This window comes from Scyliorhinus torazame, chromosome 5 (genome assembly GCF_047496885.1).
Source record: "Scyliorhinus torazame isolate Kashiwa2021f chromosome 5, sScyTor2.1, whole genome shotgun sequence".
In the NCBI taxonomy this organism is placed as follows: Eukaryota; Metazoa; Chordata; class Chondrichthyes; order Carcharhiniformes; family Scyliorhinidae; genus Scyliorhinus; species Scyliorhinus torazame.
In genome coordinates this window covers 166,058,791-166,080,470 of record NC_092711.1, presented here as the reverse complement: position 1 = coordinate 166,080,470, position 21,680 = coordinate 166,058,791, and the positions used below count along the sequence as shown (strand labels likewise).

The following is a 21,680-nucleotide window of genomic DNA, read 5'->3' as shown; positions in this document are numbered from 1 at the left end:
ATTAGATACAGCAGAGTGAGAATGGAGGGTGTGTGTGGAATGGCGATTTACAGATTTGGGGAAATGAGAGAGGACCATAGAAACCAGAAATGTCTGTTCTGAATCTCTATCCTATACTGACAATTATGTCTTTTGTAAACTCCTCTTACAGGATATCAGAAGAGGAAGAATTACAGACAGAAATCTCAAACCAAACCTCGCGTCTCGATTTGACATTCACTCAATTCACTGGGACTTGAATATCATCGGCCTTTGAATCGAGAAGGAAAAAGGTTAGTCTATTCTTTCTGCTTCAGATGGTTTTAACCATCAGTGTGACTGGAAACTCACTGAGACATACATACCTGAATGAGAGTGTTCCAGAGCACTGACTGAAAAGAGCTTTAACCAGTTACACAGCCTGAAAAAACAGCGGGGAGATCTGTGTGAGCCTTCAACTGATTGTCCAACCTGGAGAGACACACGGACACCCCCACCCTGGAGAAACCATGGAAATGTGGGGACTGTGGGAAGGGATTCAGATTCCCATCAGCACTGGAAACTCATCGACGCATTCACACTGGGGAGAGGCCGTTCACCTGCTCCCAGTGTGAGAAGGGATTCGCTAAGTTATCTAATCTGAAGAAGCACCAGCCAGTCCACGTCAGGGAGAGGCCAGTCACCTGCTCCACGTGTGGGAGGGGTTCAGTACTTCTTCCAGACTGCTGACACACCAACAAGTTCACACTAGGAAGAGACCGTTCAGCTTCTCCCACTGCACAAAGATGTTTTGAATCTCATCCCATCTGCTGACACACCAGCTCCTGCATACCGGAGAGAGGTCGTTCACCTGCTCTCAGTGTGGAAAGGGATTCACTCAAATAAGCAACCTACAGGCACACCGAGTTCACACTGGGGAGAGGCCGTTCACCTGCTCTGACTGTGGGAAGGGATTCACTCGATTATCCCACCTGCAGAGACACCAGCGAATTCACACATGGGAGAGGCCGTTCACCTGCTCTGACTGTGGGACAGGATTCACTCGGTTATCCCACCTACAGACACACCAGCGAATTCACACTGGGGAGAGGCCGTTCATTTGCTCTAACTGTGAAAAGAGATTCACTCAGCTACCCAATCTGCAGGCACACCAGCGAGTTCACACTGGGGAGAGGCCATTCACCTGCACCTTGTGTGAGAAGGGATTCACTCGGTCAACACTTCTGCTGAGACACCAGCAAGTGTGAGGTTATCCATTTTGGTAGGAATAACAGCAAAAGAGATTACTATTTAAATGATAAAATATTAAAACATGCTGCTGTGCAGAGAGACCTGGGTGTGCTAGTAATGAGTCGCAAAAAGTTGGCTTACAGGTGCAACAGGTGATTAAGAAGGCAAATGGAATTTTGTCCTTCATTGCTAGAGGGATGGAGTTTAAGACTAGGGAGGTTCTGCTGCAATTGTGTAAGGTGTTAGTGAGGCCACACCAGGAGTATTGTGTTCAGTTTTGGTCTCCTTACTTGAGAAAGGACGTACTGGCACTGGAGGGTGTGCAGAGGAGATTCACTCGGTTAATCCCAGAGCAGAAGGGGTTGGATTACGAGGAGAGGTTGAGTAGACAGGGACTGTACTCATTGGAATTTAGAAGGATGAGGGGGGGATCTTATAGAAACATATAAGATTATGAAGGGAGTGGATAGGATAGATAGATGCGGGCAGGTTGTTTCCACTGGCGTGTGAAAACAGAACTAGGGATAGCCTCAAAATAAGGGGAAGTAGATTTAGGACTGAGTTTAGGAGGAACTTCTTCACCCAAAGGGTTGTGAACCTATGGAATTCCTTGCCCAGTGAAGCAGTAGAGGCTCCTTCATTAAATGTTTTTAAGATAAAGAAAGATAGTTTTTTGAAGAATAAAGGGATTAAGGGTTATGGTGTTCGGGCCGGAAAGTGGAGCTGAGTCCACAAAAGATCAGCCATGATCTCATTGAATGGTGGAGCAGGCTCGAGGGGCCAGGTGGCCTACTCCTGCTCCTAGTTCTTATGTTCTTGTACAGATTTTAGTGAGTTTAGATTTGTTGATCAGCACCTTCAGGAAAATTGGGAGATAAAGTAAGTGAATACAGTCTGTATATTACACACATTTTCCATCCAGTAATATCAACATCTATCTGTCTGGCAGCCTGCATGAATATTTTCAGGTCTCTGTGTCCAGGACAGGAAGCAGTGAGCGTGAATCTGTCAATCAGCCTGAATCCCTCCCCTTCCCGTGGTTCGCCTTACTTTCCTCTTAGGTTTAGCTGTGTCGTGGTCCCCCCCCCCCCCCCAGTCTATCTCTCCCTTTCATGCTTTGGCCACTTTCCCCTGATTCTTGGCTACCTGGCTATTCTTCCTCTTGTTCGTTGGCCTCAAACAGGTCCCGGAACAATTGGGTGAATGGCTCCTACGTTCTGTGGAAGCCGTCGTCTGACCCTCGGATGGCGAATTTGATTTTCTCCATTTGGAGAGATTCCGAGAGGTCGGACAACCAGTCCGCAGCTTTGGGTGGTGCTGCTGACGTGGAGGTGGAGTTGACTCTATGCAGTGCTTCGCTCCAGAGACCCCGCCCTATCTCAGTCCCGTCCTCCTCCCATTTCTTTCTTGTTGCGTCCAGTACGGTGTCGGCCCTTTCTATCAGTCGGTCATACATGTCACTACAGTTTCCTTTACCTAGTATGCTTGCGTCTAGTAGTTCTTCCAGTAATGTCTGTCGTGGCGGTTGTGGTACATCCTTGTCTTCTTTCGTTGGAAGTTTTTGAGCTGTAGATACCTTAGTTAGTTCCCCCTGGCTAGCTGGAATTTCTCTGTCAGTTCGTCCAGTGTTGCGATCCTGCCGTCCATGCATAGGTCCCTGACTGTCAGTCTCCCTCCGTCCTGCCCCCACCTTTTGAAGGTGGCGTCAGTCAGCGCTGGTGTGAACCTATAGTTGTTGCAGATGGGAGCTTTGTCCGACATTCTGGTCAGGCCAAATTGCTGCCGTTGTTGGTTCCAGGATTGGAGGGTGGCTATCACCACCAGACTGCTGGAGTGTTTTTTGGGTGGGGTTGGGGGTGCTGCTGTGGCGAAGGCCCGGAGGGAGGTCCCCCTGCAGGAGGCCTCTTCCGCGTGCACCAACTCGGCTTCTGGCTTCTTGATCCATCCCTTTATTCGCTCGGTCGTCGCCGCCGCCCAGTGGGAGAATTGTAGGTTTGGGAGGGCTAGCCCCCCCTGGATTTTGTTTTTTGTAGGACCTTCCTTGGGATGCGAGCATTCCCCCCCCCATACGAACGCCATGATTAATTTGTCCAGCGCTTTGAAAAAGGCCTTGGGGATGTAGATCGGAATGGATCTAAGTAGGAAGAGGTACCTGGGCAGGACATTCATTTTGATCGTCTGGACCCTCCCGGCGAGGGAGAGTGGGAGTGTGTTCCATCTTTGCAGGTCCTTTTTTACTTCCTCTGTCAGACTGGTGAGGTTCCATTTGTGGATCCCTTTCCAGTCATGGGCTATTTGGATCCCCAGGTAGCGGAATTTGTGTTAGACTTGTTTAAACAGCAGTCCCGTTAGTGCTGCCCCACCTACTTGTGGGTGTACGGGGAAGATCTCGCTTTTGCTTATGTTGAGTTTGTAGCCCGAGAAGGCGCGAAACTCTTTCAGGAGCGCGATGATTCCGTCCATGCTGCTCTGTGGGTCCAAAATGTAGAGGAGCAGGTCATCTGCATAGAGTGAGACTCTGTGCTCTCTGCCTCCCCTTCGGATCCCCTCCAGCTTTTTGCTGCTCTGAGCGCGATTGCTAGTGTTCGATCGCTAGAGAGAACAGCAGCGGGGACAGTGGGCATCCTTGTCTGGCGCCTCTGTGCAGCTGGAAGTATCGGGAGTTGGTATTGTTGGTCCGTACGCTCGCCATATGAGCGTTGTCGTCCCAGCCTCCCCGAACAGGCGCCGGAATGTGGCGACTAGGGGCTTTTCACAGTAACTTCATTTGAAGCCTACTTGTGACAATAAGCGATTTTCATTTTTTTCATTATTTTATAGGAGCTTTACCCAGGAGGTGAACCCTGCTCCATGCCCGAACCGCTCCAGTACCTCTGAGGTATTTCCATTCAACTCTGTCGAAGGCCTTTTCTGCGTTTAGGGAGACGATTACCTCTGGTGTTCTCTCCCCGGAGAGGGTCATTATCACGTTCAGCAGGCGCCTGATGTTCAAGGTAAGCTGTCTACCTTTGACAAAGCCCGTCTGGTCCTCTGCGACCACTTCAGGTACACAGTCTTCTAACCTTTTGGCTAGGATTTTGGCCAGTATTTTGGCATCCGCGTTCAGCATTGAGATGGGTCTGTATGACCCACATTCCGTTGGGGCTTTGTCTTTCTTAGGTATCAGCGAGATTGAGGCCTGTGCTAGCGCGGGTGGCAGTGTGCCCTTAGCCAGCGAGTCTGTGAATATCTCCCGCAGGTGCGGGGCCAGTGCTGTCGCAAATTTTGGTCTGGTCCCGGTGCCTTCCCCGCCGCATGGAGCTAATGCTGTCCATGATCTCTCCCAGTACTAGTGGTGCTTCCAGGCCCCGTTTTCTGCCCCCCCCCCCCCCGCGACTGGAATGTCCAGTCCATCAAGGAACCGTTTCATCCCGGACTCCCCCATTGGGGGCTCTGAAGTGTACAGCCCTTAGTAGAAGGTCTTGAAGGTTTTGTTGATCTTTTCTGGTTCTGTTTCTAACGTGCCTCTGGTATCCCTGATTTGTGCAATTTCTCTGGTGGCTGCCTGCTTTCTCATCTGGTGTGCCAACAGGCGGCTGGCTTTGTCTCCGTGTTCGTATAGGGTCCCACGTGCTTGGTGCACTGCTTTCCTGGTGGAGAGCAGGTCAAAGTTCCTTTGTAGCTCTTTCCTCTCCACTAGGAGCTCTACGGTCGGGGCCTCGGAGTATTTATGGTCTACCTCCAGTATGGAGTCGACCAGCTGCTGCCTAGCCGCCCTTTCCTCCCTAACTCTCTCAAACACCTTATTAATCTGTTCCGGAGCCGCCACCAACTCCTGTCCCGCACCTGAACCTTCTCAGCTGATGCACCACTTTCCCTGTGCACAATAGGTCAAACCTCGCCTGTAACTCCTTTCTCTTTGCCAGGAGCCCCGGGTCCAGGTCCCTCACGTACCTCCCATCCACCTCCAAAATCTCTTCTATCAGTTGTTGGCGTTCCTCCCTCTCCTTCCTATCCAACTTGGCCTGAAACAGGATCACCTCCCCTCTTACGACCACTTTCAGAGCCTCCCAAACCACCAATGAAATGCCGAGCAGAACCTGAGTTGACACCTTGAACCACAATGTCTGAAGAATGGATCTGTGGTTGGAAGAAAGATGTCATTCGACAGTTCGAAGTAGAGTAAATTTGGCCTGTCTGGGACACGGGTCAGAAGGAGAATAAGAACCAAGCCTTGAAGATTCCGTTTCAGCGACAACCGAGGATCAACCGGGACAAATGGGTGATGGCTCAGAGAATAGAACAGACCTCCGAGAGGAATGTGGCCAATTCAGTTCAAAGGGGTAATATCTAATTATGTCTGAAGCTCTGACATCACTTTGGTCAGAGTTTCCCCGGTGAGGGGAGCGGCCCCACCCGACGACCCAGCCCCGCATCTTCCTTCCTGCAGGACTCACAGCAGCACTCGCCGGCGGCCCTTCGCTCGCCCCCTTCTTTCCAACACCTTTCCTCTGGGACTTCGTCAGCCTCCTTATGACTTCCCACAACAACTCATCTAAAAACTGTCCCAAAACCAGACATAAACGTCCAAAAGTCCGAGACTCTCGCAGGAGCCACCTAACGTGTGACATCCACCGACATGTTGTCACCGGAAGTCCCCGGAATGAACAATATCAATATGACACCAGCATCTCCATATTAACGACAGGCCATTCATCTGCTCTGTCTGTGGACAGAGCTTCTCTCAGTCAGGCAGCCTGCTGGCACTGGGGAGAGGACATTGAAAAATGTTCCAGGAGTGGGATGGAATTCAGCCAATCCTCCAGCCTGTTGACACACCAGCGAGTTCAAGCTGGGGAGCTGCTGTTTCCGTGTTCTCTGTGCGGATCGAGAGTCATTCACCCATCCCACTTCCTGACACACCAGCGACTTCATATTTGACTGCAAGGGTTGGACTCTGCTGAGGGGAATATTCACTCTATCTGAGACCCTCCGAATTACACACAACTCAATTCAATCTCCCTTCAGCCTCCTCTGTTCCAATGAGAACAACCCCAGCCTCTCCAATCTTTCCTCATCGTCAAAATTCTCCATCCCGTAAAACATCATCATAAATCCCCTCTGCAGCCTCTCTCGAGTGATCACATCCTTCCTGTAATGTGGTGATCAGAAATGTCCACAGTGCTCCGGCTGTGGTCTAACTGGTGTTTGATCCAGTTCCAGCACAATCTCCCTGCTCTTATATTCTTGGCCCTCGGCTACCAAAGGAAACTATCCCACCAGCCTTCCTTTTTTAAAATATAAACGTAGAGTAACCAATTAATAAATTCCAATTAAGGGGCAATTTATTGTGGCCAATCCATCTACCCTGCGCATCTTTGGGTTGTGGGGGCAAAACCCATGCAAACAAGGGTGAATTTCATTTTTCATTTTCATTTCATTTCATGTGCAAACTCCACACGGACAGTGACCCAGAGCCGGGATCAAACCTGGAACATCGGTGCCGTGAGGCAACAATGCTAACCACTGTGCCATCGGGCTGCCCCCACCTGCCTTCCTCAGCATTGAGGAGAGAGAGAGAGGCAGCAGAGGGAAAGGCACTAAAGAGAAGAGAGGAGCACCAGAGACTGAGACAGGAGAGGGAGAACAGTGAGACAGAGGGCAAGAGAGGCACCAGAGAGAGGAGCACGAGGGAGGCAGGAGAGAGAGGGGAGAGGAGAGAGCGAGAGTGGGAGAGACCCTAGTCAGTAACAAAAATAAGTAATGAAATTGAGTTCAGACACATCTGCATGAACTGACACCACTTTATTCACAGATTAACAGAGTAATCACTGTACTTGAATCAATGTTATTCACTTTTGGAATTGAATGAATTAAGGGTCAGATTAACTATCACAATAACCCAGTATCAGATAGGTCTGTTTAATACAGAACAGGGTTAAACCCAGTGTCCAATATTACAGGTCTTTGTGGCTGTTGGAAGCCTGGTTTCACTGTACAGCTGACAAACCCACACCTTCAGTTAACTCGTCTACCCAGGGTCTGTTTATAAACCCTCATCACAACCTATTACCTGGTTAGCTATTTATATATGGTCATCATGGTCGGGCAGCTAACACACAGCTCAACCAGAAACTATGGTTCTTTCTACTGATTCCAGCTCTGACAAGGGATCAGAGCATCTCCAGCCCTCAGCTCTGTTACTGGGCTGTCATTGACATGAGGAACAGAGAGACAGCAAGTTGCCTGAGGCTTAAATGGGAAGTTGAAACTTGTGACTCAAGACCAACTGCGTAAGATCTCTGAAAAGATCAGTAACTTCAAAAGATAAATTCTAAACCCAGTGAACAAACTAAAGAATCATAAGACAAAAACTTCAAGTTTATGACTTTTACTGCAACAAACAAACGAGAAATAACAATGCCTAAACACTATTTTTATAGGGAACGTATCCCATAAACTATAAATAGAACGTTGCCCTCTTACTTTTAACACAATCAAAAATCACACTCCATGGTTTTGTCGCTGAAGTTGTCACTCAATTCTCCTGGAACCAGCCCAATGTGATTCTTCTTTCCTGTGTTTACTTCCATTCGATTCCTTTGCCTGACTGGCAATCCTTAACTCCAGAAGTATCTTTTGCAGTGATGGTTCTCCTAATGATATTCAGGTCCTGATTAATAATAATAATCTATATTGTCACAAGTCGGCTTACATTAACGCTGCAATGAAATTACCGTGAAAAGCCCCTAGTCGCTACATTCTGGCACCTGTTCGGGTACACTGAGGGAGAATTCAGAATGTCCAAATTACCTAACAGCGTGCCTTTCGGGACTTGTGGGAGGAAACCGGAGCACCCGGAAGAAACACATGTAGACACGAGGAGAACATGTAGACTCTGCAGTGACCCAAGCCGGGAATCGAACTTGGCACCCTGGAACTGTGAATCAACAGTGCTAACCACCGTGCCACCATGCTGCCCATAACCAAGTGACTCTTCCAAATCCTGAAGTCTTTTTTTCGGTAAATAATCATCTAATCATAGAATTTACAGTGCAGAAGGAGGCCATTCGGCCCATCGAGTCTGCACCGGCTCTTGGAAAGAGCACCCCACCCAAGGTCCACACCTCCACCCTATCCCCACAGCCCAGCAACCCCACCCAACACTAAGGGCAACCTTGGACACTATGGGCAATTTAGCATGGCCAATCCACCTAACCCGCACATCTTTGGACTGTGGGAGGAAACCGGAGCACCCGGAGGAAACCCACGCACACACGGGGAGGATGTGCAGACTCCGCACAGACAGTGACCCAAGCCGGAATCGAACCTGGGACCCTGGAGCTGTGAAGCATTTGTGCTATCGACAATGCTACCGTGCTGCCCACCTGTAAACCTAATGGAAATTAAGAACAGACAATTCTAGTTCCTATGAAACATTCTTTCCTCTCTCATTCCTCAAAAGCTGTAAATCGCCATCCAACACACTCTCTCCATTCTCACTCTGCTGTATGTAATATTCATCCTCCCAATTCTCTAAAGGTGCTGATTCAGTCTGACTGGCAGATCCATTCTCACTGCTTCCCGTCCTGGACAGGCCTGAAAATCTCCATGCAGACTGCAAGACAGAAATATGTCTATATTACTGAACTCAAAATGTGTGCAACATAGACTGGATTCACTTCCTTTCTCTTCAGTTGCTGCAAGTCACCAACATCCCCCCCAGAATGAGACAAGAAATGGAAAGATAAAGTAGACTTGGAGCGGCTGCTGCCTCTTGTGGGGCATTCAAGAACGAGAGGTAATAGTCTTTGGATAAGAGGTAGCAAATTCAAAACAGAGTTGAGGAGAAACTGCTCTCCCACGTGCTGTGAATCTGTGGAATTCACTACCCCAGAGTGTGGTGGAGCTGGGACAGTGAGTACATTTAGGGAGGAGTTAGACTTTTAATCGGTTGAAGGGTTCTGAAGAACTCTCAAGACAGTGGCGATAAGGCCAGGATGAGATAAGCGATGATCAAATGGCAGAGCAGACTCGATGGGCCAAATGGCCAAATTCTGCTCCTATATCTTATGAACTAATGAAAGGGGAGACATTGATTTGCTCCCAGATGTTGCCCAGAGGAGGAAGTTTTAGTCTGAAACTCATTGTCCAACCTCCACATTGTGACATCACAAAGATGCTCGTCCTCTGAATCAACCAATAGGAATAAATCCGTTCCGCAGTGACGTCACTGCATTTGAGTGCACTCGCCCCGCGCGCGGATACAGGAGCCCCGCCCCCGTCCATTTTTCTCCCCTCCCCGACCCATCCTGGAGACAAGGTTTCCAAACAACCGGCTGACAGTTCCGGCTATCGATGACTCCCTCTCTCCCCACCCGGGACTGCGCATGGTCTCAGGGAGAGGGGACTCTGCGCATGTGCAGAGGGAGCTCACCTCCGGTGACACTGCTGAGTTGTGACCAATAGGAAGATTGGAGGACCGGAAGGACTCTGCTCCTCCGCCAATCAGAGCTCCCCCATTGTCTCAATGCGGAAGCTGGACATGGAGGTTTGTGCTGAGCAAAGCTGTTGTTCCTCCAACCCTGAATGAACTTGAGCTGCACACAGATTAAATCATCTCCCTGGCTCTAACATCTGTGAGTAAAACACTTTATTTTCTCAGTCTGACCTTCAATTGGTGACTTGCAATAACTAGAGAAAGGAAGTGAATCCAGGGAGGGTGCAGGCTCTGCAAATGTTCGCCCAGGTTTCGCTATCTCTTAAAAACATTGACATCCTTTGCTCCCTCAGCTTGACATATTTATTTGTCTGGCTAAAAGGATAGTCTCTTTCCCAATGTTCACAATTAAAGGGCTGCTTTCCCCAGGAGATGGCTGACATTTAAGGGGACAGTAAACAGGACATAATTCCTTCCCTATCAGTTTATTTCCATCATCAGCAAACTGACGGAAGGAGTCAACAGTGCAATCAAGTAGCACTTTACTGAGCAATAACCTGTTCGTAGACGTTCAGTTTGGGTTCCGCCAGGGTCACTCAGCTCCTGACCTCATTACAGCTTTCAAACATGGACGAAAGAGCTGAATGCCAGAGGTGAGATGAGAGTGACTGCCCTTGGCATCAAGGCAGGATTTGACTGAGTATGGCATCAAGGAGACCCAGCTAAACTGGAGTCAATGGGAATTGGGGAAAACTCTCCGCTGGTTGGAGTCATACCTGGCACAAAGGAAGATGGTTGTGGTGGTTGGAGGTCAATCATCTCCGTTCCAGGAGTTCCTCAGGGCAGTATCCCAAACCCAACCATCTTCAGCTGCTTCATCAATGACCTCCCTTCCATCATAAGGTGAGAAGTGGGGATGTTTGCGAATTACTGCACAATGTTCAGCACCATTCGCGACGACTCAGATAATGAAGCAGTTCATGTCCAAATGCAGTAAGACCGGGACAGTATCCAGATGTGGGCTGATAAGTGGCAAGTTACATTTGTGCTATACAAATGCCAGGCAATGACCATCTCCCACAAAGGAGGATCTAACCAACACCCCTTGACATTCAGTGGCAATACCATCGCTGAATCCCCTACAACCAAGATCCTGAGGGTTACCATTGATCAGAAACTGAACTGGACCAGTCATATTAATACGGTGGCCACCAGGGCAGGTCAAAGACTACAGCGAGTAACGCACCTCCTGACCCCCAAAGCCTGTCCACCATATACAAGGCACAAGTCAGGTGTGTAATAGGATAATTACCACTTGCCTGGTTGAGTGTAGCTCCAACAACACTCAAGATGCTGCTCTACACCATCCAGAACAAAGCAGCCTGCTTGACTGCTCTCCCTTCCACAAATATTCAAACCCTCCAACACCGACGAACAGTGACAGCCGTGTGTACCATTTACAATGTGCACTGCAGTAACTCACCAAGGTTCCTCCGACAGCACCTTCCAAACCCATGACCACTACTATCTCGAAGGACAAGAGCAGCAGATACCTGGGAACCCCACCACCTGGAGGTTCACCTCCAAGTCACTCACCAGCTGGACTTGGAAATCTATCGCCCTTCCTTCATTGTTGCTGGGGCGACATCCTGGAACTCCTTCCCTGACAGCACAGGGGATGTACCTACAACTCAGGGACTGCAGCGGTTCAAGAAGGCAACTCATCACCACCTTCTGAAGGGCAACTAGGGATGGGCAATAAATGCTGGCTGAACTGCGACGCTCACATCCCGTAAATGTATTTTTAAAATTGTTATATTGCGCAGAGATATATGGAATGTATTATATATATTATTGATGGTTCTGTAATAAAATACATGTATTATTATTTCTAGTTTTGTAAATAGTACTGTACCTACATTATATATTTCCAGTCATACAGTCATTGCAGCACTGACAGAATCCATTTGGGAACTCAAGTCAATGCTGACTCTCTGTACAGCAATCCAGTCAGTCCCGTTGCCCCTCGATATCCCTGTTCCCCTGAAAGCTTATTTTCTTCATATTTTATTTTGAATTATTGATCATCTCGACTTCCACAACCCTTGTGGGCAGTGGCCTTCAGTAGGGACCACTCCGTGACTCAATAAAATTCTTCCTCAGAATCACCCCATCTCTAATCAGTAAATATACTTAGATGGAGAGTCTCTACTTTTGTACAGGTTGTAGTGAGTTTAGATTTGTTGATCAGCATCAATCAGCACCTTGATGAGAATTGGAAGGGAAAGGAAGTGAATCCAGTCCGTATATTACACATATTTTTTTGTCCAGTAACATAGACACATATCTGTCTGGCAGCCTCTGTGTCCAGGACAGGAAGCAATGAGCATGGATCTGTCAATCAGCCTGATTCAGTGCCTTCAGGAGAATTGGGAGGGTGGATATTAGATACAGCAGAGTGAGAATAGAGGGAGATTGTGTGGAATGGAGATTTAGAGCATTTGAGGGAAAGAGAGAGAGCAAACAATGTTCGATAGAAACTAGAATTGTCTGTTCTAAATTTCTATCTTGTACTGACAGTGATGGTTTTTGTAAAATCTTTTTTGCAGAAAGTTCGAACGAGAGGAATTTGAGGTGGATATCTCAAACTAAATATCACGTCAAGAACTGACTGAGTCATTCAATTATTGGGAACCGAAAATCATCGACCTTTGAATCTAGAAGGAGAAATGTTTGCCTATTCTGTCTGCTTCAAGAGATTTTAAACATCGGTGTGTTTGGAAAAACACTGAGACACACACACACACACACACACCCTGTGAGACTGTTACAGAGCACTGACTGTGGAAAGAGCTTCAACCACCAGTTACATGGTCTGAAAAAATACTACACCATTCATATCAGGGAGAGACTGTACACATGTTCTGTGTGTGGACGAGGCTTCAACTGATCGTCCAACGTGGTAAGACGCAAGATCATCCGGGCTATGGAGAAACCATGGAAATGTGAGGACTGTGGGAAGGGATTCACTAAATTATCCAGCCTGCAGACACACCAGCGAATTCACACCGGGGAGAGGCCATTCATCTGCACTGTGTGTGAAAAGGGATTCACCCAGTCATCCAACCTACAGACACACCAGCGCGTTCACACCGGGAAGAGACCATTCACCTGCACCGTGTGTGGGAAGGGATTCACTCAGTCATCCAGCCTGCTGAGCCACAATGTCATTCACACCAATGAGAGACCCTTTAAATGCTCTGACTGTGGGAGCAGCTTCAAACGTGCTGTAGGTTTGATGATCCACCAGCGCATTCACACTGAGGAGAGACCATTCATCTGCACTGTGTGTGAGAAGGGATTCACCCAGTTATCCAACCTGCAGACACACCAGCGAGTTCACACTGGGGAGAGGCCATTTACCTGCACCGTGTGTGGGAAAGGATTCACTCAGTCAACCAGCCTGCTGAATCACAATGTCACTCACACCAATGAGAGACCCTATAAATGCTCTGACTGTGGGAGCAGCTTCAAACGTACTGTAGGTTTGATGATCCACCAACGCACTCACACTGAGGAGAGACCATTCAGCTGCTCTCACTGCACAAAGAGGTTTCGAAAGTCATCCACACTGCGGGAACACCAGCGAGTTCACACTTGATTCACCTGCTCTGATTGTGGGAAGAGATTTAGTGATTCATCTGCCCTGTTGACACACCAGTGAGTCCACACTGGAAAGAAGCCATTCACCTGCTCTCACTGTGGGGAGGGATTCACTCAGTCGTCCAACATGCTGAGACACCAAAGGGTTCACAAGTAATGTCGGGTTGGATTCTGCTGTTATTCCTGCTGTTCATCACATCCAGGACTGAACCTGGAGTGGGTGGAGTGGTTTGTCTCCTCGTCAACTCCTGGTGCTCGGATGTGGCGACCCTGGTGAACTACTGCTCCCGGACCTGGAATGCCCGACTGTGAAGTACTGTCCATACTACCTCCCACGGAGTTCACTTCTGCCATCATCACGGCGGTCTACATCCCACCCCAGGCGGAAGTGAAGAAGGCGCTTGATGAATTCTAACCGCTATAAATAACAATGTAACCGAATACCCGGAGGCCTTGTTCATCGTGGCCGGGGACATCAACCAGGCCAACCTCAAGAGTGTACTGCCAAAATTCCACCAACACATCTCCTATCCCGACAGCGGCCCCAACATCCTTGACCACTGCTACACAAACATCAAGGGCGCCTGATGATCCATCTCCTGACCGCACTTCGGAAAATTGGACCACAAGATGGCTCTCCCTCTCCCGGCATACAAGCAGAAACTTAAGCAGAGAATCCGGTTAAGAAGGTCGTGCAATGCTGGTCTGCGGCAACAGAAGAGCTCCTACGCGACTGCTTGGAGTCAGTGGACTGGTCCATATTCAAGAACTCAGCAGTCAACCTAAACGAGTATGCCAGCACCATCACAGACTTCATCAGCAAGTGGTAGAAGATTGTGTGTCAAAGAAGGTAGTACGTACGTTACCCAACCAGAAACCATGGTTTAATTGGGAGATTCACTCCCTACTGAAGGCCACGTCTGAGGCATTCAAGACAGGTGGCTCAACCTGTAAATCTAGGTACGACCTCTGCAAAGCCAACAGGGACGCCAAGAGACAATATCACGTGAAGCTAGAGTCACAGACTAACGACATGGACTCACATTGGTTATGGCAAGGCTCAAACAACATAATGGGCTACAAAGTAAAGCCGAGTAGAATCTTAAGCAATAGCGCACCCCTCCCCGACAAACACAATGCATTCGATGCTTGTTTCGAGCAGGAAACCAACAAACCGATGTCAACTGCCTCAGCAGTCTTGGACACACCAATACCCACCGTCACAGCCTCCCAAGTCAGATTGGCGTTCTTGAAAGTGAACCCTCAGAAAGCGATGGGTCCTGACGAGATCCCAGATCGCGCACCCAGATCCTGCACTGACCCACTGGCAGGCGTGTTTGCGGACATCCTCAGCCTCTCCCTACTCCGTTCCGAGGTTCCCACCTGCTTCAAGTAGACCACCATCATACCAGGGCCAAAGAAGAACCAGGTAACGTGCCTCAATGACTGCAATCCAGTGGCCTTGACAGCGATCATTATGGTGTGCTTCGAGAGGTCGGCCATGACTCACATCCAACTCCAGACTCCCAGAGTGCCTTGATCCACTGCAATTTGCATACCACCGCAACGGTCCACAGCAGACGCCTTCTCCCTGGCCCTACACTCATCCCTGCAGCATCTCGACAACAAGGACTCCTACGTCAGACTCCTATTCATTAACTACAGCTGTGCCTTCAACACTATAATCCCAGCCAAGATCACATCAGAACTCCAAGACCTAGGACGTGGCTCCTCCCTCTGTAACTGGATCCTCGAATTCCTGATACATAGACCACAATCAGTAAGGATAAACAACAACAACTCCACGATAGTCCTCAATACCAGGGTTCCACAAGGTTACGTACTTAGCTCCTATACTCCCTGTACACACACGACTGTGGCAAAATTTGGCTCCCGCTCCCATCTATGAGTTTGCTGATGACACGACCGTAGTGGGTCGGATCTCAAACAACAATGGGTCAGCGTACAGGAGGGAGATAGAGAATCTAGTGGCATGGTGTAATGGACAAAGACCGGGTCCCAAACACACACACCGACTGGAGACACAGCAGGAGATGAAATGGTTAATGTGGCCAGGGGATTGAGACACCATTGTGACATCATCAAGACATTGACACACACTCCAGAGAGAAACTGACTTTAAAACAATCTGGATAGAATTAAACACACTGGACATGGGCAAAGTGGGAGTGAAATTAAAGCGATAATGGGACAATGAAGGGCTTCGGAGAAATAATACTGAGTAAGAACTGTCCACAAAGAGAGAGCTGGAGAATCTTGTACATCCATGCTTGATCTGTTGCTTGAAGCATCTGTCCTAATGTACCAGTAACTGAGAACTCACGGTGCTCCTTCAGGAGAAGAAAAGATGGAGTAGATGTTACCCCAGGCGGAGCCAGAAAAGAAATGGGAAATAATGAAGAGACATTGAGTGATGGGTCAGAAAGACTCCTCCCCCCCCCCTCTAGGTGTGCACTGTCAGATTCCTGGGCGACTCTCTACTTCAGGTTTTTTTGCTAATTAGTGAACATTAAATTAAATTCTATGATTGGCTGTGGATTTATTTTGAATTTGATTGTTACACTTCTCCTGTTTTTATTCCTGTTGTGATTACGCTCTGGGTAAGGATGGTTGACAGGTGACAGGATGGGAAATTGTGGTTTGGGTCTTCACTGACCAAATGTTTTATTGATCTGAAATGTGTAAAAGGGACTAAACTCCAGCAGAAATCGAGCAGAGCTGAGAACAGACAACTTGCTGTGGGAGAGGCCAATGTTCTGGCCTTTGCCTCTCTGGTGGCCCAGAGACGAATCCTACTAGGATGGAGGGACGCGGAACCCCCAAAGTTGGGGTTATGGGTTAGTGACATGACGGGGATTCTCAGACTCGAGAAAATCAAGTTCGTCTTGAGGGGATAGCGACAGTGGTTTACCGTTCATTGACTTCAAGAAAAATTAAGCTGTCAGTGGGGGGGGGGGGGGGGGGGGGGGGCTTTGAGTAAGGTTAGGAACACCAGTGGAAAGGGGGGCTGGGGAAGGAGGTCCTGTTTTTGTAAGCCATGTTGGCTGGGGTTTGTTACTGGATGGGTGTGTTGTTTATCTTGTTTTGTTCCTTTTGATACCTGATGGTTAAAATTGTTACAATTATAAATGCCTTAATAAAATATTTTCAAACAAAACCTACGGTTTTGCTTCCTACTGATGCCAGCTCCTTTCCAGGGGTCACGGCATCTCCAGCCCTTAGCTCTGTTGCTGGGCTGTCAGTGACATGAGCAATAGAGAGACAGCACGTTGTCTAAGGCTTAAATGGGAAGTTGAAACTTGTGGCACTAACCAACTGTGCAAGATCTCTGTAAAGATCAGTAATTCAAAAAAATAAATTGTAAACCCAGACTAGGAGCTTTTCACAGTAAATTCATTTGAAGCCTACTTGTGACAATAAGTGATTTTCATTTCATTTCATTTCAAATTAAAGAGTCATAAGACAAAAACTTCAAGTTTTATGACTTTTCCTGCAACATACAAACTAGAAACAACAATGCCTAAGCACTATTTTTATAGGGAATGTATCCCATAAACTACAAATAGAACGTTGCCTTTTTACTTTTAATACTATCAAAAATCACACTCCATGGTGACGTTGCTGAAGTTGTCACTCAATTCTCCTGGAACCCGTCCAATGTGACTCTTCGTTCCTGTGTTTACTTCCATTCTATTCCTTTGCATGACTGGCAATCCTTAACCCCAGAAGTGTCTTTTGCAGTGATGGTTCTCCTGATGATATTCAGATGCTGATATAATAATAATCTTTATTGTCACAAGTAGGCTTACATTAATACAGCAATGAAATTACTGTGAAAAGCCCCTAGTCGCCACATTCCGGCACCTGTTCGGGTACAGAGGGAGAATTCAGAATGTCCAAATTACCTAACAGCACACCTTTCGGGACTTTTGGGAGGAAACCGGAGCAGCTGGAGAAAACCCACACAGACAGGAGGAGAACGTGCAGACTCCGCACAGACAGTGACCCAAGCCAGGAATCGAACCTGGCACCCTGGTGCTGTAAAGCAACAGTGCTCAGTAATGTGCTACCATGCCGCCCATAACCAAGTGACTCTTCCAAATCCTGAAGTCTTTTTTTCTGCAAATCGACTAATATCCTGGAAAAGGTATTCACAATGGAAATTAAGAAGACAATTCTAGTTCCTATGAAACATTCTTTTCTCAAAAGCTGTAAATCTCCATCCAACACACTCTCCATTCTCACTCTGCTGTATGTAATATTCATCCTCTCAATTCTCTAAAAGTGCTGATTCAGGCTGACTGACAGCTCACTGCTTCCAGTCTTGGAGAGGCCTGAAAATCTCCATGCAGACTGCCAGACAGAAATATGTCTATATTACTGAACTCAAAATGTGTGCAACATACAGACTGGATTCACTTCCTTTCTCTTCAGTTGCTGCAAGTCACCAACGTCCCCCCCAGAATGAGACAAGAAATGGAAAGATAAAGTGGACTTGGAGCAGCTGCTCCCTATTGTGGGGCATTCTCGAACGAGAAGAGGTAGCAAATTCAAAACAGAGTTGAAGAGAAGCTTCTCCCAAGGGCTGTGGATCTGTGGAATTCACGACCCCAGAATGCGGTGGAGCTGGGACAGGAGTAAATGTAGGGAGGAGTTAGACAGATTTTAAATCGGGTTTAGGGTTATGGAGAAATCTCAGGATGGCAGAGATAAGGCCAGGATGAGATCAGCCATCATCGAATGGCAGAGCAGACTCGATGGGCCAAATGGCCTAATTCTGCTCCTATATCTTATGAAAGGGGGATACATTGATTTGCTCCCAGATGTTGCCCAGAGGAGGAAGTTTAGTCTGAAACTCATTGTCCAACCTCCACAGTGTGACATCACAAAGGAGCTCGTCCTCCAAATCAGCCAATAGGAATAAATCCGCTCCGCACTGACGTCATTGCGTTAGAGCACACACGCCCAGCGCGCGGACACGGGAGCCCCGCTCCACCTTTTGTTCCCCTCCCCCAACGCTTCCTCGATACAGTTTCCAGGCAACCGACTGACAGCTCCGGCTATCGATGATTTCCTCTCCCCTGGCCCGGGACTGCGCATGTCTGAGCGACAGGGGCAGCTGTGCACATACACGTGAGCTCACATCCGCAGACCTGACTGCTGAGTTGTGACCAATGGGATGATTGGAGGACCGGAAGGACTCTGCTCCTCCGCCAATCAGAACTCCCCCATTGTCTCATTGCGGAAGCTGGACATGGAGGTTTCTGCCGAGCAAAGCTGTTGTTCCTCCAACCCTGAATGAGCTTGAGCTTCACACAGACTCAATCATCTTCCTATCTCCAACATCTGTGAGTAAAACACTTTCTTTTCTCCCCCTTTCCATTTATTTACTTATTCTGACCTTCAATTGGTGACTTGCAGCAACTGAAGGGAAAGGAAGTGAATCCAGGGAGGGTGCAGACTCTGCAAAGCTTGGCCCAGGTCTCTCTCTTTTAAGGACATTGACATCCTTTGCTCCCTCAGCTTGACACATTTATTTGTCTGGCTAAAAGGATGGTCTCGTTCCTAATGTTCACAATTAAAGGGCTGCTTTCCCCAGGAGATGGCTGACATTTCATAGAATTTACAGATTATCATAGAATTTACAGTGCAGAAGGAGGCCATTCGGCCCATCTTGTCTGCACCGGCTCTTGGAAAGAGCACCTTACCCAAGGTCAACATCTCCACCCTATCCCTATAACCCAGTAAACCCACCCAACACTAAGGGCAATTTTGGACACTAAGGGCAATTTAGCATGGCCAATCCACCTAACCTGCATATCTTTGGACTGTGGGAGGAAACCGGAGCACACGGAGGAAACCCACGCACACACGGGGAGGATGTGCAGACTCCGCACAGACAGTGACCCAAGCCGGAATCGAACCTGGGACCCTGGAGCTGTGAAGCAATTGTGCTATCCACAATGCTACCGTGCTGCCTTTAAGGGGACAGTAAACAGGACATATTCAACCCAGCCAATTACTTCCCTATCAGTTTATTTCCATCATCAGCAAACTGATGGAAGAAGTCATCAACAGTGTAATCAAACAGCACTTCACTGAGCAATAACCTGTTCGCAGACGCTCAGTTTGGGTTCCGCCTGGGTCACTCAGGCCCTGACCTAATTACCGCCTTGGTTCAAACATGGACGAAAGAGCTGCATGCCAGAGGTGAGGTGAGAGTGACTGTCCTTGACATCAATCCAGCATTTGACCGACTATGGCATCAAGGCGCTTTAGCTAAACTGGAGTTAATGGGAATCAGGGGGAAACCTCCGCTGGTTGGAGTCATACCTGGCATAAAGGAAGATGGTTGTGGTGATTGGAAGTCAATCATCTCAGCTCCAGGGCATCAATGCAGGAATTCCTCAGGGCAGTTTCCTCAGCCCAACCAACTTCACCTGCTTCATTACTGACCACCCTTCTATCAAAAGGTGAGAAGTGGAGATGTTTATGGATGACTGCACAATGTTCAACACCATTTGCGATTCCTCAGATATTGAAGCAGCCCATGTCGAAATGCAGCATGACCTGGACAGTATCCAGGTGTAGGCTGATAAGTGGCAAGTTACATTTGTGGTACACAAGTGCCAGGCAATGACCATCTCCTACAAAGGAGGATCTAACCACCGCCCCTTGACATTTAGTGTCATTCACATCACTGAATCCCCCACAACCAACATCCTGAGGGTTACCATTGATCAGAAATTGAACTGCACTAGCCATATTAATACGGTGGCCACCAGGGCAGGTCAAAGACTACAGCAAGTAACGCACCTCCTGACCCCCAAATCCTGTCCACCATATACAAGGAACAAGTCAGGCGTGTAATAGAATAATCACCACTTGCCTGGTTGAGTGCAGCTCCAACAACACTCAAGATGCTGCTCTACACCATCCAGAACAAAGCAGCCTGCTCTCCCTTCCACAAATATTCAAACCCTCCAACACCGACAAACAGTGGCAGCCGTGTATACCATTTACAATGTGCACTGCAGTAACTCACCAAGGTTCCTCAGACAGCACCTTCCAAACCCACGACCACTACTATCTAGAAGGACAAGAGCAGCAGATACCTGGGAACCCCACCACCTGGAGGTTCACCTCCAAGTCACCCACCAGCCGGACTTGGAAATATATCGCCCTTCCTTCATTGTTGCTGGGGACGATATCCTGGAACTTCTTCCCTGACAGCACAGGGGATGTACCTACAACTCAAGGACTGCAGCGGTTCAAGAAGGCAACTCATCACCACCTTCGGAAGGGCAACTAGGGATGGGCAATAAATGCTGGCCTCATCATCGACGTCCACACCCTGTAAATGATTTTTAAAAAATGTTATATCGGACAGAGATGTATCTAGTGTTATATGGAATGTATTAAATATATTATTGATGGTTCTGTCATAAAATACATATATTATTATTTCTAGTTTTATAGTAATATAATACTGTACCTACATTATATATTTCCAGTCATTGCAGCACTGACAGAATCCATTTGGGAACTCAAGTCAATGCTGACTCTCTGTACGGCAATCCAGTCAGTCCCATTCCCCCTCGATATCCCTGTTCACCTGAAAGCTTATTTTCTTCATATTATATTTTGAATTATTGATCATCTCGATTTCCACAACCCTTGTGGGCAGTGGGTTCCTGCTTATGCCCACTCCATGACTAAATAAAATTCTTCCTCAGGATCACCCCATCTCTAATCAGTAAATATACTTAGATGGAGAGTCTCTACTCTTGTGCAGGTTGTCGTGTGTTTAGATTTGTTCATCAGCATCAATCAGCACCTTCAGGAGAATTGGGAGTGGAAGGAAGTGAATCCAATCCGTATATTACACACATTTATTGTCCAGTAACATAGACACATATCTGTCTGGCAGCCTCTGTGTCCAGGACAGGAAGCAGTGAGCATGGGTCTGTCAATCAGCCTGATTCAGTGCCTTCATGAGAATTGGGAGGGTGAATATTAGATACAGCAGAGTGAGAATGGAGGGAGAGTGTGTGGAATGGAGATTTGGAGCATTTGAGGGAAAGAGAGAGAGCAAACAATGTTCGATAGAAACTAGAATTGTCTGTTCTGAATTTCTATCCTGTACTGACAGTGATGACTTTTGTCAAATCTTCTTGCAGGAAGTTAGAAGAAGAGGGGCTTGAGGCCGATATCTCAAACTAAATATCACGTCAAGAACTGTCTAAGTCACACAATACTTGGGAACCGAATATCATCGGTCTTGAATCTGGAATGAGAAATGTTTGTCTATTCTGTCTGCTTCAAAAGATTTTAAACATCAGTGTGTCTGGAAAAGCCACCGAGACAC

General features: G+C 47.7%; 1 long non-coding RNA gene across 4 annotated transcripts in view; it reads left to right on the top strand.

Annotated features, from left to right (window-relative positions):
• LOC140420484 (uncharacterized) overlaps nucleotides 1–16,478 on the top strand; it is a 36,383-nt gene extending 19,905 nt beyond the window's left edge. For all 4 annotated transcript variants that reach the window (XR_011946399.1, XR_011946401.1, XR_011946400.1 and 1 more), the window contains exons 2-3: nucleotides 152–1,240; nucleotides 12,238–16,478. This is a non-coding gene — a long non-coding RNA (uncharacterized lncRNA). The remainder of the gene's footprint in view (nucleotides 1–151; nucleotides 1,241–12,237) is intronic.
• The last annotated feature ends 5,202 nt before the right edge of the window (nucleotides 16,479–21,680 follow it).